The sequence below is a fragment of the Sebastes fasciatus genome, chromosome 6 (genome assembly GCF_043250625.1).
Source record: "Sebastes fasciatus isolate fSebFas1 chromosome 6, fSebFas1.pri, whole genome shotgun sequence".
In the NCBI taxonomy this organism is placed as follows: Eukaryota; Metazoa; Chordata; class Actinopteri; order Perciformes; family Sebastidae; genus Sebastes; species Sebastes fasciatus.
The window spans coordinates 13,679,292-13,685,291 of record NC_133800.1 but is presented as its reverse complement, the minus strand read 5'-3'; the positions used below and the strand labels follow the sequence as shown (position 1 = coordinate 13,685,291).

Below are 6,000 nucleotides of genomic sequence, written 5' to 3'. Positions count from 1 at the left end.
TTTCGTCGCAACGCGGAAGAAGAAGACGACGGAGGAAGAGACACTCCACGTCACTGAGGTGTAATATCAGCGTCAGTGCTACACAAGGTGCTACCTCAGGACCTCAGGACGACTCCAGCACCGTCGTACACTTCCAGACATCCTCATGCAGGTTATAATAACTCGCATGAGCACAAAGTGAAGACATATTCAGCTGTTCCTGCGCGAGGAGACTCTGAACCCGCTGGAGGTAATGTACATTATAGGACGTGTTGGTGTGTTTGTCCGCTGCCTGCTAGCCAGCACCGGCTCAATCACCTGATCTGCTACAGTGTTTCCTCTGAACACCGATGACCTTTACAGCCTGAATAAAGCGTCACACGGTGTTTTATTGATATATAGTGTCGTAGTGTCAGTGAGATGAGCCAGCTAGCTAGTCTGGATTATTAAAGGTCTGCAGGCTGCAGAGCTTGTTGACGTCTCTCTTCAGTGTGACAGTTGTTGGTCTCCATCTGGGCTGCTGCTGCTGCTGACATGCATCTACATCCCTCCATCTCATCTCATGTAATCTGATAACTATAGCTAATTCGTGGACAGAATAAAAAAAAGCACCCAGGCCCGTTGAACACTTGTAAGAACTGTTGTTATTACAGTATACGCTCACAATAACAACATGTTATTCATTGATGTTTGATGACAACTCACTTAAACAAACGTGGAGTAACCACCAGTCACGAGCCATTACAAGGTGGCATTACATCAGCAACCACTGTAATATATATAAGAAACACATTTTCATCAAAACCTTTAAAGGGACACTCCATCAGTCTGTGAAAACAGATCTAAAATGTATGGCAAGCCGTTTTAACATTTAAAGGGACTGTTTGTAACTTTCAGAAATGCTTGTTAACGGCGACACCTGTGGCCGTTAAGTCAAAGAAAGTCAGCGTCGGGCTTGTGCTCGCTCTAAATAGACATGAACGAGCATCGCTCAACACAGTGAGGCGACACACATCAGCTAAAACCACAATATCACTCTATATTTCACCTGCTTGGCAGTAATGTTAGCTGACCAGACGGAGGTTTCTCCATGAATCACTGCTGATCCTAGTGTTGGCTTTTCCTGCCTCAGCCTCCCGACCGCGGCCGGAGGGAACAGGGGAGACACCGGCACCCGGTCGGAGACAATAACGTTTCTCGCTGCGGAGCCCCGTCACTTCACAAGACACGGAAAACCTCTGTTGGTCTGGAGGAGCTGCAGCATTTATTTCTGCACAAATGTCCACTGTACATTCACTAGATATTCTCAGAGCTAAACTAACTCTTCTGCAGTGTGTAGTGTGCGCGCATGCACGTGAGGTGGAGCGAAAGACCGAGAACGAGCGCGGTGTGTGAGCGAAGGCAAGCAGGCAGGCAGACGAGCAGAGGAGCAGAGTACAGCAGAGACTCCGGCCCTGGAGACCAAAGCTACGGTCTCCCCCGCGTACTACAACCGCAGCCAACACTGTTTTGCAAGACGGGCTTTACTAGATAGAACTTTGCGGTTTTGGTGCTTCCGTGTAGTTTCTGTTGGAGTCTGATTCTGAACAGCGTAGCCACACGCGAGCGCGCATATGCGAGCGCGCATGGGACACCGACCCGAGTGATTTATACGTGTAAGAAGTTACAAACAGTCCCTTTAACATTTAATAGCTATAGACTGGATAGTCATTAACTTCTAATTCAAGATATCCCTAATTATATTTTGCCTAGGCAAAACTCTAATTTTAGATATCCGTAATTACATTTTGACTAGTATGATTCAAACTACTGTTGCCATTCATGTGTGGGGTTTCTCATTACAGATATGTACAATTCAGTTGCAGATAGATTAAGTTTTGACTGGGCGAAATGACGTTGCGGATATCTGTAATTACGTCAGAAGCAACGGCAAGTGGGAGGCAGAAGCTATTCAAACATACTATGGCACTGCACTGCAGCCGTGTGGGTTTATAAAGTGTGTCTGGAGACAATAAATCTACAACATGCTGTAAATTTCTACCACAACTCTCTAGCGAACAAAGCTATCGTTCACCACAAATTCCTTGATGATAAGCTCTTTCTGCTCCATGGCATTTTCTAACTATCTTATCCACAACGTCTCACAGTCGGCTGCACATAGAGACCAATGTTATGTGTCCAGCTCGGAGGACGGCTCGTTTTGATTAAAATCAGGTTGTAGCTCGCTATGTACCTTCATCAGGTTATTTTTTTGACTTGATGAAGGACTGTATATCGAAACGTTAGTTACAGTGTGCGGGAGTCTTTTTGCTCTTTGTTGTCGACCTGAGGTCTTCTCCTACGCACATTGTGCACACTATGGCTTATAAATAGTTAGAAGTAGTTTCACAGTCTTTGTTGTAGCTGCTTTTCCTTTTCTTTGTGGTAGTTTCCATCATATTCCGTCTAAATCTGCAGCTTGTGACTTTACGGTGACTCGCAATTTTCCCCGTTGGGCATAGCGTAGGAAAGACGGTGAAAGGTTAACCTGCACTTGACTCACGTGTGCGCAGTTTGACAGCAAACACAGCCTCGTGATGACAGCCTTCCCTGCTTTCTTCACAGACATTGGATAAAAGTCGGATTAAAAAAAAAAAAAAAGCGTCTGTCCTGCAGCGGTTTGACTTTTGAATACTATAGCCAATGAAAATGTGGGACATCATCTCAATATGTGGGACGTGGGACAGGGGATAAAAATGCTGTGCAGTCTCTCATAGTGGGACACCTGGTCAGTTTGCTCGTATTCTTTTTTTTATTTGCAGTATGTTTTCTAAATGTGACATATTTGTTATCAAAATCCTTGTTTGTGCTTTTCTTGTGTTTTGTGTATTTGCATGTTTTACTTCAGTTGCAGTGTGTTTCTCAGCCACCACAGCTTTTGTTAATTCATGTGGTATCCAAATATCAAATTGATGATCAATGGGATGTACTCTGAATCAGCAGAGGCTTTTAGTCTGCAGTTCCTTCTTTCTTTAGTGGCCTCAAACAAGATAGTTGTCATATCTTCAGAACAGCAATGTTTTTTTTGGATCAAAGGTGAGAGATTGCATTTGTCTTTTGAGTCCCTGGTTAAAAAGGAGTCATCTTGCTCAAGATAGCGTGTTGTTTTGACCACATGTCCTGGCTTGCTTAGAGGTAAGCAGTTTTGTTATGCTATTCCTTATGAAGGTCGCAGAAGCTACATGATACATTGTTGTAACACAGATTAAATGATTATAGATTAGTTATCATCTGGGAATATATTGTATGGTGATTTATATGTAGTTTATCTTATATTTGTGTTTCCTGGTATTTTAATTTTGTCAGAATGTTGTACCTGAGTTAAATGAACAGTGAATATTGTATCTGTATCTGTTTGGTCATTATACCCACATTACCATTGTTTTACTCAAACTGTGTGTCTAAATATTGGGATAAAACTTTGGTATATTTTGTTTTGACGATATCACCCAACCCATCATTGAAGCCAGCGAACTCTTTCTATGAAAACACACACCTTCTAAAACAATTCCCCTCAGGCTTAAATGAATGTTTAACTTTACTTTGGTAGAGCCGTTGTGTTACATTTGTTTAAAGTAACCTCAATATGCCATATCAGTCACCAGGAAGCTATGAAAGCTTGTATGAAGCATACTGTTTTCTGTATTCAGTCAGTCAGACAGTGTTGCCTAATAATCTTCCATCATGCATGTAATGCGTGGTTATTGTTGTGAAAAAGATCCCATACAGTAGATCCTGAGAACCTGTTTTATAGGAAACACCCAGTTATCACACCACATAACACACCTTCTATTCTTTCAAACCGTGAGATAATCGTGCATTGAGATAAACCTGCACTGAAATGGGAATTTGGACCCATACATCAGCCATCTGATTTACTATATTACTAACTAGTGTAAGCTCAGTGTACAGCGTGGTGATAAGACAATGCAAACACAGCACAGGAATAAAAGACTTCAAGCTAAGCTGGTTTATTTGGCACATGTTGTGATCATTAGGAGCATGGCAGGGGATTCCCCCTGATCTCATAGAGCTATTCATTTCTAAACAATGAATTAACAACATATTTTGTGTATTGTATGCTAATATTACATCACAACAGTCTGTGTTTGAAAATGAAACTTTACAGTGACAGTGCAACCGCCATTACTTTGTCGTTTAAGAGAAGTCTTGCAAATCATTGAACCAAACATAAACTTAGTTGACCCCATGTTCTTAACACTGTTGCATTATGCACTTTGAAAACTGTGGCACTGAATTTGTTGTATCTTGATGGCTGTTAACAATAGCTGATATTATCGATAACAATTCTTTTAAAGTTAATAAAAGGCCAACACCTTTCAGGGTGTTTCTGATTTGATTGGCATTGTGTTCTTACGGGTGGTTGTAGCTCAGTCGGTTGAGCGGAACGTCCCTTAACCAGAAGGTTGGTGCGGTTTGATCCCCGCCTCCTACTGTTTGCACGTGGAAGTGTCCTTGAGCAAGACACTGAACCCCAAGTTGCTCCCTGGGCGCTTTACAGAAGCCCACTGCTTCTAACTGCTTAGGTTCAATGCAGAGGTCAAATTCCATGTACATGTATGTACCTGTATGTATATGCTGAAGGTAATAATGTTTACCCATCAATATTAGCAGCATTCCTTTAGTGAGCATTTTTGCCTTTTTGAGTCACTGTAGAAAATGAAACTACTGAAATATCCAGAACAAGAGTAAGTCTAGTCTAGTCCACACTGAATGTGCTCAGTTTATTTCAGTCAAGTCAAAGGAAGAGGAACTGAGAAGAGGTGACGTTTTGCTTCTCTAACAGGTAGTCTCACTTCTTGTGCAGTGGACGAGCAGTGAGGAAGTAAGCACCTGCTTCAGTGCAGTACTACCTCTCTACCTGCTCTTTTTGTAAGCTTTAGTGTGGGCAGACTCCATGTGAGTTAGGCCACACTAGAGCTGCACGATTCTGAAAAAATATCTAATTGCAATTATTTTGAGTGATATTGCAATTGCGATATGATTTGCGATATTACAGGGTATGATCATTTTTACATCATTATTCTAATTTTCATTGAAAAACATATTCAAATTATTTTGATGTGATTTTTTTTGGACATCTCTGCAGCACCACAGTATTTAATTTAAAATGGTATTTTGACCAATATCGCTTTTAAATATTGCAATTTTTTAACAAATACTGTGATTTGGAAATTGCAGTAGGTCATTTTGCGATTTTAATAAAATGTTGATGAATTGTGCAGCCCTAGCCTACATTGTATCACATAGTGGTGTTGCATTATGCTGGTGAGAAGTGTGTCAACCAGACCTGACACCTATAAGCCATCACTAAAGAGAGTTTTCCTATCATCCCTGGTCGGTAAGAGGTGCTCTAAATCTGTTTTAATCTCTGTCTAATTAGTCGGAGGATGTCTACCTTGTCTTAAAGAGCCAGGTTAGAGTGCCATGACCTGGTCAAATGGCTGTGTGGCGGTGATAAGCAACTAAGCCCTTCTGAATTGCTGCCTCTTTCGAAGAAAGGAAGTGTTTCAAAACATTTGACAAGGCTGCTAACCTGCTGTGTGTTTTGACTTGCACAGATAGCTTGAAGTGATCCAGGACAGACAGAACAACTGTGTTTTGTTATGTGTGTATATCATTTCATTGTTTACTGTGTCCTTACTGTAAGTGTTTTTTGGCCTCCTCTGTCTTCAACAATATTTATTGACCTTTTATATGACACTGAGATAACTTGTGGTGTGAAACTAGAAACGGCATCACTGTGTATTTAGAACTTGATCAAGTTTACTTTCAAGGAGGTGACACACTCGTAAGCCACTTCAGTAAAGGGTTTTAATGTAAGCTTATTACACAGAGATCGAAAACAAAATGCTTCAGTAGTAGCTCTCACAGAGGACGCCACTTCAACATGGCGAGGACTACATAGTCCCTGTTTGGCTAATTAATTGCAGAAAACAATGAAAATGTGAGTATTTACCA

At 41.3% G+C, this 6,000-nt stretch overlaps 1 protein-coding gene across 4 annotated transcripts in view; it reads left to right on the top strand.

The window, feature by feature from the left end:
* ccser1 (coiled-coil serine-rich protein 1) overlaps window positions 1-6,000 on the top strand; it is a 147,910-nt gene continuing 141,910 nt past the window's right edge. For 3 of the 4 annotated variants that reach the window (XM_074637700.1, XM_074637704.1, XM_074637702.1), the window contains exon 1: window positions 1-229. The gene's annotated coding sequence lies outside the window, so the exon portion shown is untranslated. Of the gene's footprint in view, window positions 230-5,812; window positions 5,987-6,000 lie in introns of those variants that run through there. The other variant, XM_074637701.1, reaches the window with a different exon arrangement.